Source organism: Erythranthe guttata, chromosome 14 (genome assembly GCF_056151865.1).
Source record: "Erythranthe guttata isolate IM_541 chromosome 14, IM_541, whole genome shotgun sequence".
NCBI classification, from domain to species: Eukaryota; Viridiplantae; Streptophyta; class Magnoliopsida; order Lamiales; family Phrymaceae; genus Erythranthe; species Erythranthe guttata.
In genome coordinates, this window is record NC_142546.1 from 11,395,827 (window position 1) to 11,409,350 (window position 13,524).

Consider the following 13,524-nt stretch of genomic DNA (forward strand, 5'->3'; position numbering starts at 1 on the left):
CTAATTTATGAAGCTAGGTAATGGATAGTCCCGATGCCAAAAATTTATAAAAAAAAAATATATTCAAGGTGCAGTACAAAAATAACAATATATATAATCATCTTGTTCAAAACAATAATTTATATGAATTAATAGTCTTTTTCAAGTATAGTTATCAAATATGGACTGTCCCAGAAACCCTAAAACCACAACAAGACGATTATACAAAAAAAAAACCAAAAAGAAAAAACATTTGTCTACCACCGCATAGAGATCATGTTGTGGATTCACATCCACAAACAATAACAAGCCACATAATATAAATTAAACCAAGAAAGAACATACAGATATCACTATGTGGACTCAAACGATTGTTGCTACCGTTGCCACAACTACAGTTATCACAGATCTAAAACTAAAAGACGAAAGCTATAGAAACAGATAAATAACACAATATTTAAGTGGTTCGACTTGTATCACCACAGGCCTACATTCACTGTGCACAGAGAACAAAATCCACTAGATCAAAAAGGTTACAAATTACAAGATAGTGATTACACTCAAGCTCTCAACAACTATTTCACCTAAGTTGTTTTGACACTCCCCTGTGTATACCTCACTGTTTCTCTCTTGTTTTCCAACCCCAAGACTCACAAAACGGTTAAAGATTTCCTTCTAGTTTATTTCATTTGTTCTTGAGTTTCCTCTCTTTTCAGCCCTTCAAGCCTTATCCCATTGATGAGCCTTGCTCTCCAGTCTTTCAAGCCTTATCCCTTGATTAGCCTTGGCCGCCAAGCCTCTCCTCCAAGTGCTATATATATTCAGTTAACCCTAGCATAAAACAACATGGTCCCCAAGCAAACCACTGTGAGCTTGACAGGTGTCCACCACAATCAATGGTCCTCACTTGTTATGTGTTTTAAGTAACATCTCATTGGGTTTAATATATGAAAATTGAAAACCACTATTTATCAAACATGTATCCAGAACATGTATAAATTGAAAACCACTATTTATTTATCAAATTGAAAACCACTATTTATCAAAGATGTATAAATTATTTATCAACTTAATCCAGTTATGAAAATATGAAAACCACTCTGAATAATTGCTACAATATTTACAAAGTATACATGTATTGGAATCGGACACCACTCTAAATAATTGAAAAACCGCTTTCCTATTCATATAAATAGGGAAGAGTTTTGAGAATTATAATTCCCACTATGATGAAACGATATTCTCAAATCAAGGAGCGAGATTTGTGGATGTGATTGTGAACGTGAATTTCCCCAAAATGTCTCATATCATTGTTCTCACATTATAAACTATTGACATTTCTCACTGATGTGGGACTTGGTTATATTTGTTCAACAGATAGGACCTCCGGCAATCCCGCACCGAGCATTGAATAACCGGCAAATTTCACCACATGGTTAAGTTTGAGCCATGGCATCTGATATCACTGTTAGGGGCCCACAGGATAACACAACCTCCAAACTGGGATGATATTGTCCAATCTGGGCAAAACCCAATTGGTTTTGTTGTTGGATTTCCCCAAAAGACCTCATACGAATATAATTATTATTCCCACATTATAAACCATTGATATTTCTCATATTAAACCAATGTAGGACTTGGTTTGCACCCCAACAATAGAAAATCAAGTGACCTTATGGACAATGTCACCGGTTCTTGGAACTCCGAATTAATCCGAGAGATATTCTTCGTAGAGGACCATCTTATCCATTCCTCTCGACAGCACATCAAACAAGGACATGCAAATTTGGCATTACAATAGGAATGGAAAATTCTCAATATGTAGCGCGTATCGTCTTGCAATAAAGATTAAGGCAGAGGTAGACGGTCACCCGAGGAACAACTCAAATGCCCACCACGTGAGAGATTTGAAATGGCTCTGGGCTAGGGATGGCAATTTGACCCGCCCCGATGGATCCCCGCCCCGCCCCGCCCCGAAATTTTCGGGTATTACCCGCCCCGAAAAAAAATGGGGCGGGTATGGGGATTGAAATTTTTTTTTGACCGGGTACGGGTACGGGGATGGGTTTGTCTATACCCGCCCCGTAGACCCGCCCCGTACCCGTCCCCGTACCCGCCCCGCATTATTTATATATATAATATATATTTTTTAATTATTATATTAAATATAAATAATTAAATAGTAGTAATATATTAAATATTAGCTAAAAATGGGGATTTTTAGGTTTCGATTATATAATTAAATATTAGTATTATAATTAAATATTGACTTATTTATTGAAATAAACCTTTAAATTATAAGTAAATTGCATATTTATTTATTAAAAAAAAAAGAAAAAAAATAGACGGGGATTTTTACCCGCCCCAATACCCGTGGGGATTTTATGGGGCGGGTATGGGGATTCTTATAATACCCATGGGGATTTTTGACGGGGATGGGGATGGGGATTTCCATAACGGGGCGGGGATGGGGATTGCAAAACCCGCCCCATTGCCATCCCTACTCTGGGCTTTACATATTCCTAGTAAGATCAACATCTTCCTTTGGCAAGCATGCAACAACCTGCTAGCAACCGGTACTAACTTAATGAGACGTATGATTATGAATGATAACCGGTGTATCTTCTACGATAAACAAGGGAAAATATAATGCACTTTTTCACTACAAGGTTAATTTCAGCCTGTAATTAAGAAAAACAGAGAACTTCAAGTAGTGAGAAAGTGCATTATAGTTTTAAAGGCCAGATCTGTGATTAAGAAATAAAATTTTAGTATTGAAGTTCTCTGTTTTGAGAGATGACAACAATGTTAATTTCAGCCTAGAAGGTTATATGAATTAAAGATGAATTTAGTTTCTGAGCAAAGAGATATAATAATTTATCAATAGTTTGTACAATTTTCCGATCTATGGTAGATTTTTGTGTATTTGGATATATTTTGAAATAAAATATATAGTTTAGACTTAATTTCACTTTACATCATGTAGCATTTTGTAACTTTGCACCATAAAAACATAATAGAATTTACAGCGCAAAATGTAGAATATATTTAACCATAACTGAAATTTTGAGGTTAATGATGATAACTTTATTTTATTGTAGTTTTTCCAGATGACTATTTTCTTTGATTATGAAAATGTATTTATTCATGTAATTTGGCCAAAAATAGTTGATGTGTGGAAAGTAAAATTTTAATACTATACAATAAGTTTAGAAATACATTTTTTTTAGTTGTACTGAAAGATTTTTTGTAGTTGTATTGAATAAAGATTTTTTTATCTTCACAATAGTACTTTCTTCTATTACAGGGAGTATCAAGTTAAATTATGTCTCAATCAACATTAAAATATTTTCCCACTAAATTACTAAAATTAAATTTTATTATTTAAAAAGATGCAGAATTTCTTTTATCAAGACCAACCAAACAAATAATTTACTGAATTTATATTAAAGTTAAATAACATTGAAATTTAAAAATATACATGTTTTGATCATTTTGCATACAGAGTGACTAGTTGACAAAGATTGTTAAAAATACAAAGTTATGTAGAAACAATTAAAAATACTTATAATCCCATCAACAAATTAGAAATGATAAACAAGTATTAAATTACATAAATAGTCATAATCATCGAACAACGTATCAATTCATTTATGTTCAATAATCTACCAGGACGAAGAAAGAAAAGCAGAGAACTTCTTCAAGACTAATCTACTTTTATTAATCATCAAATGATATCAAACAAATTCAAGAATATCTCTAGAAATATGAAGTATCACATTGAATTATTTCAACTAATATATTTAAAAAAAAAATAGGTTATACTAAAACGATTTAAAGAAAGACGAAAAAAACAGGAGAAATAAAAAAATTAAGAAATTAGGCCTCAGAGATCTTGGTGGATAATGAATCATCAAATGAGAATTGAACTTCCCATCAAGAGTAGCAAATATAATTTTCCATCAACAGCCAATCAAAAGAAACAAAAATTCCATAGTAAACAAATGAAAATAGAATGACCAAAATTGTTCAAAACTTATAAAATAAAAAATTAAAGGAAATATTATTATAATGGTTGTACAGAATGATGATGATGATGATAGAAGTAGGTCAAAAGTAGCTGGTTGTAATAATCATAAAATGAATTCATAGGGAATCCGTCTGTTTTTTCATCATCCCTAATTTTCATCATCATCAATTTCATTTTAAAAAACAAATAAAAATAAATATATAAATAAAAAAGAAAAAAGATGAGGGGTATGTATGGTGTGGGGTGACTCAGACATCCAAGGAAGGATAGAAAAACAGCATAAGCTCTCAAACTTAGTCGGCCACTGCGAATGTTGTTGAGAAACAAGCCTTTTGTTTTCTCTTCATCGCCACTCAACCCCATCACCCTTCCATCTTAAATTACTTTCATTTTTAATCAAAAGTTAATAACCAAAGGAGAAAAACAAAGAGAGAAGAAAAAATAAGAATGGATATCGATTTAGGGTCTGAGACTAGTAGTTATTTATACAAGTTTGGGTCTGATTTAGGGTTAAGAGGTTTCAAGGAGATCGACGGCCCACAATCATCAGCCATTGGATATGTTTCATTCATAAACCGCCCACCCCTCTAATTAATATTACGCCTAAATACAATTACTACCTAGCTAGCAACGCATCTCTAAAACCAAATTATATGGGCTAAATACAATTACCTCCTGACTAAATAGTAGAGGCTAATAACATGTCCGGTTGGTAAGATTCACACTTTTTCAAACCCGTTATTAAAATCAAAGTCCGCTATTAAATGCTACTATTTCATTAAATTATTAGCATCCCCTGAGATTAATTTAATAAGGGTGACTAAAAAGGAAAAATACAATTTTATCCTTAAAATTATATTTTATTATTGTAAACTAAGTGGTTTTATAGACAATTCATATATAATAACTGATTTTAACAAATTTAATAGAAAATCTAATCTAAGAAACCGAACATGCTACTAACTAAATAATTAATTAGTGAGTAGGGAGTTAATCCAATCTCGTGTAATTCAATCTAATCCAATATAGGTAACCGAACGAGCCCTTATTTGACAAACCCAACTCATTAGATTCCTCCACTTGGGAGAATTACACTTTTGGTCCTTCATATTTGGGCCGATTCCACTTTTGGTCCCTCTTATTTTAAAATAAACAAAGTTCACCTCCAAGATTTAATTTTAAACACTTTTGGTCATTACCGTTACATGTTTGTTTACAAGTAATAACGGAAAACACTATTTCGTGACAAAAATTGAAATTTTTAACTTTTTTGGGACTGGAAAATAATTAGATATTAAAAATATACTACTTATAATTAATTTTTTTTTTATAATATGAAGTATAAATGAAATTTGTTTGGTTAATTTCTTTGTTTATTATTAAAAATTTAATTATAAGTAGTATAATTAAAAATATTATTAAGTATAACTAAAAATAATTTGTTTAGTTATTTTTTTTATTATTAAAAATTTAATTATAAGTAGTATAATTATAATAAATTAAGTATAATTAAAAATAATTTATTTAGTTAATTTTATTTTAAATTTAATTATAAGTAGTATATTCAACTATATTTTGTTGCTCGCATATTTAAAATGGATTATTTCACAAAATTCCCTCATCACGTAAGTCCAATTACAATGAGCCCAAATTTATTTTTTATTTTTAAGATAAATTCAAAACATCTTTTTTTAATAAAAAATAATTAATTATCACAATTATACCCTTACCTTATTATAACGTATCTTAGGGTTGAATATAAATATACGTAATCTCTGTTCCTATAATATCACGTTCTCAATCTCACCCACACATCTCGCTCCACAAATCTCGCCATTCAACACAATAACGTTCTTTTTCTTTTTTTTTCTCTCTAGATTTTATTTTATTTATTTATTCTTTTATATTCACCGTTGCACCTCTCCTTCCATTCACCTCTTCTTCTCTCCCCACCGGCGCTGCCCCAACCCCCACCCGGCGACGCCCCAGCCGCCACCCCAACCCTACCCGGTGCCGCCAGTCCCCGCCCGACGCCGCCCCAACCCCCACTCTTATTTCCTCTCTGGATCTTCCGGGTCCAATCCCTAACCCGCCCCGATTCTTGGCCACAAGAATTGATATCAAAGGTACGTTTTGTTTCATTTCATATTTATTTTGTTGTTCTTAAATATTGTCCCAACGAAGGTTACATGAAATTCTCTCATATGGTCTGAGATTTTCTTTTCTCCTATTTTCCATTAAATTTATTTTAAATTCTTCAAATTGAAAGATGAAATTGATAATATCAGCCGTTTGGGGTTTAGAGAGGTGGTGTTGTACAGAACATGGATATGTGCATTAGTTTGGTCTTCTGTTGGATTATTGTAATGATTTAGTTTCTTCTTTTTTTTATATTTTTTTAACGGTTGATTTATGTTCTTTTAATTTTGGTAATGTTTTTGTTCTTGATGATTTTTTTTTTTGACGAAATTGTTGATGGGAGGAAGAAGATGATGATTTTTTCAAATAGTGGTTTACGTTTCAAATAACAAGAAGAAGAAGATGATTACACGGACTATGCTCTAGGGTTCATTGGAGAGAAGATGGTGCCTTTTATTGTGGTTTTGTAACTTCTTTTTTCGCAGAATTTTTGATGTTTTCTTGTTAGAATTCATAGTGATTTTCGATGTTTATATAGTTGTGTATATAAAGTGGTTTTCATGTTTATATAGCTGTTTTATACAGAGTGATTTTCATATTTATATAGTTGTTTATACAGAGTAGTTTTCATGTTTATATAGAGTGGTTTAAAAAAAACCTGGAAAGAAAATTAAAAAAACCATTTAAAAAAAAATTGAAATTAAGAAAAAAGAAAAATCATGAAAAAACGAAAATAAAACTAAAAAAACATGAAAAATATAAATAAGAAAAAAATAATTTAAAATAAAAAACCGAAAATAAAAAAAATAAAATAATAAAATAATTACAAAATTTTCTTTTAAATCGAAATAAAGAAAACCATAAAAAAAATAAAAGAGAAAAGAAAAAAAAAACTAAATTGGCGTGACGAGGGGAATAATTTTTGGAGAAGATTTGGGTGTAGCTTATGGGTATAATTTTTTTTTTAAATTAAATAATTATACTAATTAATAATTAGTGGGAGATATATGGTTTTTCATGCCCATTGAATTGATCTCAAATATCATTTATAAATAAATGATTTATCAAGAATTAAAATCCAATGAGGAGTGTTTGGCCTATAGCCCCTATTTAAAATTCAGTTTGTTAACCTAGATTTGCTCGCAACTTTAAATTTTGGTGCAGAAGGTTAAAGTTTTAATTCTTATAAAAAAAAGGGTAAATTACACCCACACCCCTGAGGTATGTTTAAATAATTTTAAGGTCCCTATGGTATCGATAATTACATTCACCCCCTGGAACGTAGTTAGAAACTCTAACGGAATAATACATTGGATACATTATTCCGATAGGGTTCTAATGGACTATTACTTTTAGCTAGTGGTGGAGATAACATAGAGTTATGGGGAGTTATGGAGTGACATGGCTCCCCCACTATGTCTTAATTAAAACACCCATAACTCTTTGTTGTCTCCACCTCTTCCTGACACCAATAGACTGTTAGAACTCTATCGTAATAACGTATCCAATGCATTATCCCATTAGAGTTTATAACTATGTTTCAAGGGGGTGATTGTAATTATCAATACCATAGGGACCTTAAAGTTATTTAAGCATGCCTCAGGGGTGTGGGTGTAACTTATCCTAAAAAAAATATATCTTTCTACTGTGTCTCCCTTTGATACCGATAAATCGATAGATGGTGATGAAGAATTTAATGAGTTGAATGATATAGTAGATAAAGAAGATAACAATATAGTACTGGCTGAAAATTCCACTATTTATGATGCCACAATATATTTCCATGTGAATTCATATTGAGAAAAAGAAGGTAGTGTGACATGTCAAAGGGAAGTATGTACACAAATGAGCACTTACTTTTGTAGTTGTGTTTGTTACTTTTGTAACTGTTGTTGTAGTGGATTTTGATGAGATTGTACAAAAATAAATATTCACCGGACTTGTTTTGATGGCGTTGGTTCCTTTTTTATACGACTTTTAATGTTTTTTCTAGGTTTGTTATATTGATTGCAAACTTAGGCCCAATCCTCAGCGAATTCGCTCATCCATCTCACACGCTGTTGGATTGAAAGAGTGGATTATGTTTCTGTTGTTGTTATTTTCGAGTTATAATTAGTAGTGGATCACGTTTTTGTTGTTATTATTTTTGAGTTGTAATTAGTAGTGGATTACTGTTGAGTGTAGATTTTACACTTAATTTATACTTTTTTACAAGGATTTTTTGTGGACTTTTATTGCTACAATGGTGTTTAATGATTGGTTTGTTGTATTTTAGGTACAAATTGAAGATTCGGGAGTTTAAAGGATGAAACGAGCAAAAAAAGGTCAAAACCGGGCAAAAACAGAAGAAAACATGTTGGGGACTGAAAATTGGCCTGGGATGGCCGTGTGAAAATTAGCCTATTTTTGGCACGGCCGTGTCAACTGCAAAATTCTGGCAGAAAGCCTCAAGATCATTTGAGACGGCCATGTGAGATTTGTATTGATTCTCACACGGGCGTGTGAAGACACGCAAAATAGCAGTTTTAGAGTTTTAATTGTACAAGAAAACCCGAATTATCTACCATGTTGGAGCACCTATTTAAGGGCAAAGATAAGCACGAATTAAGAGACTTTTTTCACAATCTTAGAGCAAGAGGAGCGAGAGAACGGAGAATCGAAGACGAAGACCTGACGAATCTTCATCATAGTTCTTCCTTTATTTTCTCTTTTCTAAATCTACATATTTTATTATTTTTTATGATGTTTTCGCGTAAGAAAGTGAATAGATAAACCTTTTAATCTAGGATTTTGTTGGAACCCTATGTGGTTATTTTGAACCTAATTTTCTAATATTATGCAAGTTTAATTCTATGGTTATTTTTTCTATGATTTTATTTAGTTCACGAGTCCAGCTAATTTATGTTGCTATGTGTTATTGTTAAAATTGAATCGAGAGATCGTATTAATAATTAGAACATGTATAGAAGAGCATTCGAGTAGTTTTCACCGGATTAGTGTGTTAATTGCATGTGGCGTCATATACATACATATATCACCTTAGGTAGCCGTTTACGAGACTTATTAGTAAATGTTTTATTCATAATTGGTTTGCATAGACATATATTGAACTGTTTATGAATAACGAACTTATAATACACGCGACATCTGGTTATAAGTAATTGGAAAAAAGTCGAACTGTTTATGTTCCGAAAAACATCGAATATATTACATGTCATATTACCAAGAAACAACTACTATTCAATGCAGCATATTAACAAACACTTTGCGTCCATCATTAATTCTCCCCATTTCACCAATGACGAATTTTCCCAACTGATCAATTTCAAACCAACCATCTCTTTAAATGCGTAAGATTCGATTGTCGGTATTTATTTGACCAGGCAAGCATCTCCTTCTTCTTCGCCCCATCACACGTCTTTGAGTTGGTGGTACTATGAAATTTGAGCTTGTCAAATCTCATTTCCAATCTCGGTTCCGTTTTCTCGTACCAACTTAATTGATGCCTTTGAGGAACAATCAAGCCCATAGTGTTCCTCAGACAATTTGAACACTAGATATGCTTCGTAGATTGTGTCGGACGACAGCCTTTGCACTTGAAGTATTGAGCGGATTTCAAGCCAGCATACACTTTGTAGTTCAGCCACCTCAGCAAATGTGAATCACCGTTGCAAATTTTACAAACCCCTATTGTACGGGTAAACTGCATAAACCCCCCTTGGATCGAAACTTTTTGGATCGAAACCGGCGGAAATTGAAATTTTCGTTCCAACTTGCACCCCTTGGCTCAATAGATATTAATGTTGGAAGAAAGAATAATAAAGTAGGAAGAAGACAAAACTTTTAGAAGAGAATATGCAACTCACGTTTTTTCATTCCACATGCAGGGGTATTTATACCCTCTAATAATGACCCTTGATTATCTAGTTACATGTATTTCTCCATGACTCTTCAACACCATACATGAATATTAAATTAATAAAATACATGAACTAATAAAATGCATGAATTACCACACTAGTTAGATTAATGTACTAATTTATTTCAAATTATTAATCAACACTCCCCCTTAATTTGAAAATTTCTTCATGACTCCAAGACTTTCTCTCAATCTTCTAAAATCCTCAAACTTTAGAGGCTTCGTAAAAATATCCGCAATTTGATCTTCCGTCTTCACAAGGCTGAGCTTCACTTTCTTCTCGGCAATGTACACTCTAATAAAATGATACCTCGTATCAATATGCTTGCTTCGATCATGGAATACCGGGTTTTTCGCAAGTGCAATTGCCGACTTATTATCGACGAAAATCTCCGTAGCTTCCTTTTGTGGCAAATGAAGTTCTTCAAGCAGCCTCCTAAGCCAAATTGCGTGACATGCACAAGATGTTGCTGCCACATACTCGGCCTCACAAGTTGAGAGAGTAACGATGGGTTGTTTTTTCGAACTCCAAGAAATAGCCGACTCTCCCATAAAGAACATATATCCGGTGGTGCTCTTTCGATCATCAATATCTCCGGCATAATCACTATCACAAAAACCTTGAAGCTTGAAATCACTACATGAGGAATAGAATACTCCAAATCCGATAGTACCTTTCAAGTAGCGAAGGATCCTTTTGGCAGCTTTCATGTGCGTTGAGGTAGGAGATTCCATATATCGACTTACGACTCCAACCGCAAACAGAATGTCGGGCCTTGTGTTTGTTAGATATCTCAAGCTTCCCACGAGACTTTTGAAAAGAGTAGGATCTTCTTTCTCTCCGTCGTCAAATTTTGACAACTTCATTCCGCATTCCATCGGGGTGTTCACGGGATTACAACCAAGCATATGAAATTTCTTTAACACCTCATTTGCGTACCTTTCTTGAGAGACAAAAATTCCTTCATTCATTTGTTTTACTTCCAAGCCCAAGTAATACGACATGAGACCAATATCTGTCATCTCAAATTCAAAAGACATAGCCTTTTTGAATTCGTCAAATAAGCTTGAATCGTTGCCCGTAAAAATCAAGTCATCAACATAAAGACAAACGAGCAAAACAAAACCATTTGCAAAATATTTAACATAAAGAGCATACTCATTAAGGCAACGAGTGAAACCGTTATCTTCGAAGTATTTGTCGATACAGCTATTCCACGCTCTTGGTGCTTGCTTCAAGCCGTATAATGCCTTCTTTAGCTTCAAGACTTTATCTTCTTGCCCGGCAATCTCAAACCCCATTGGTTGTTCTACGTAGACCTCTTCCTCAAGATAGCCATTAAGGAACGCCGACTTCACATCAAGTTGATAAATTTTCCACCTCATTTGAGCCGCCAAAGAAATGAGCAAACGGATTGTTTCCATTCGGGCCACTGGAGCAAATACTTCATCATAATCAACTCCATACTTTTGTTTGTAGCCTTTTGCGACGAGCCTTGCTTTATATCTTTCCACCTCTCCGTTTGCATTTTTCTTCGCCTTAAAAATCCATTTGACTCCAATAACTTCATGGTTGTTGGGAAGATTAGACAACTCCCAAGTGTTATTTTTCTCAATGGCATCAATTTCTTCTTGCATGGCTTGTCTCCATTTTTCATCCTTCACGGCTTCATGGAAAGTCAAGGGCTCATGATCTACAAAGAAACATAGCAAATCATTAACAACTTCCGTTTCATTATATAAATCAGTGAGACTCTTGAATTTTCTTATTGGCCTTTCACTTGAGCTTTCTTCCGAAGAAGAATGAGAGTGAGTGAGAGGTGATTGTTGCTGCAATGGTGATGGTGGTGGAGATGTATTTTGCAGCGGCAATTCCTCATCTTCTTCCCCAAAATACGAAAATAAATCATACGTCTCTTCTTCTTGTGCTTTCCAATCCCAAGATTCTTCTTCGTCAAACTCCACGTCTCGGCTAACGACAATTTTTCCATTGGCTGGGTTGTATAATTTATAGCCTTTGGAATTCAAGTCGTACCCAATGAAAACATACTTGGCACTTCGATCGTCAAGCTTCGATCGCTCCTGAACAGGTACATGGCCATATGCTATACTCCCAAAAACCCGCAAGTGATGAACACTAGGCTTCTTTCCACTCCATGCTTCGAGAGGTGTTTGATTTTCGACGCCTTTTGTTGGAGAACGATTGGCCAAGTAAACTGCACATGCAACAGCTTCTGCCCAAAATTCATTTGGCATCCTTTTTGCTTTCAACATACTCCTTGCCATATTGAGAATCGTCCGATTTTTCCTCTCAACGACACCATTTTGTTGCGGCGATCTAGGAACCGTTAGTGGACGACGAATTCCATTTTCTTCACAAAAGAGATTGAATTCGTTTGACGTGAACTCGCCTCCCCTATCGGTTCTTAAGGATTGGATCTCGTAGTTGCTTTCCTTTTCCACAAGTGCCTTGAACTTTTTGAATGCACCAAAAACTTCCGATTTCTGCTTCAAAAAGTAAATCCAAGTCTTTCTACTAAAATCATCAATAAATAGTAAAAAATACTTATTTTTACCAAATGAAGGTGGGGAGATCGGGCCACAAACATCGGCATGAACAAGTTGCAGCAGTTTGATTGCTCTTGACATGGATTGCTTTGGAAAACTCTTCCTCGGATGTTTTCCCAAAAGACAAGCTTCACATAATTTATTAGGAAAATTGATTCTCGGCAGACCTTGAACCATCACTTTTTCTTTCAAGGCTTTAAGTGAATCAAAATTCAAATGGCCATATCTCATGTGCCAACTCCAAGCTTCATCTTTGACATCGGCCTTCAAGCATTTTGCCTCAACAGTCTCGAGATTTAGCAAAAACATCCGATTCTTTGTCATAAAAACTTTGGCAATTAAATTGGAATTGAAATCTCTTAGCCAAAGACAACGATTTTTCATGTGAATTTCATAGCCTTTTTCAACAAGTTGCCCCAAGCTCAAAATACTAGTATTCTTTAATTTGGGAACATAATAGACATCATAGATTAGCTTATGGTCACCATTTTTCGAGGAAATTAAAATGGTACCTTTTCCGTGAATCTCAATTTTCGAGGAGTCTCCAAAAGTAACATTCCCACGCAGTTTATCAAGCTCCACAAACTTATCCTTGTCGCCACACATATGGTTGCTTGCTCCGTTATCCAAGTACCACAAATTTTTATGGTCATTGTCTCCATCTTTGAGAGCGAGTAACAAAGTTGGCTCTTCGGCTTCTTGATTTTCACCAACTAGATTCGCCTTTTCTTCAATATTATTTTTCTCATTGCGGCATTCCCACGCATAGTGTCCGAGTTTTTGACAATTGTAGCACCTAAGGTGAGATTTGTCGGGCCTCTTTTCTGCATTTATGAAATTTTGATATCTTCCTCTTCCTCGTCTCATGCCACGACCTCTTGTTGATTGG

At 34.0% G+C, this 13,524-nt stretch overlaps 2 non-coding genes across 2 annotated transcripts; both read right to left on the minus strand.

Moving 5' to 3' along the window:
• Positions 1 to 3,861: 3,861 nt before the first annotated feature.
• Positions 3,862 to 3,950, minus strand: LOC148765185 (small nucleolar RNA SNORD24). Its single transcript, XR_016029966.1, has one exon. It is a non-coding gene; the product is annotated as a small nucleolar RNA SNORD24 (small nucleolar RNA).
• Positions 3,951 to 4,084: 134 nt separating this feature from the next.
• LOC148765186 (small nucleolar RNA R12) lies at positions 4,085 to 4,161 on the minus strand. The gene has a single exon (XR_016030010.1). It is a non-coding gene; the product is annotated as a small nucleolar RNA R12 (small nucleolar RNA).
• Between the last annotated feature and the right edge of the window lie 9,363 nt (positions 4,162 to 13,524).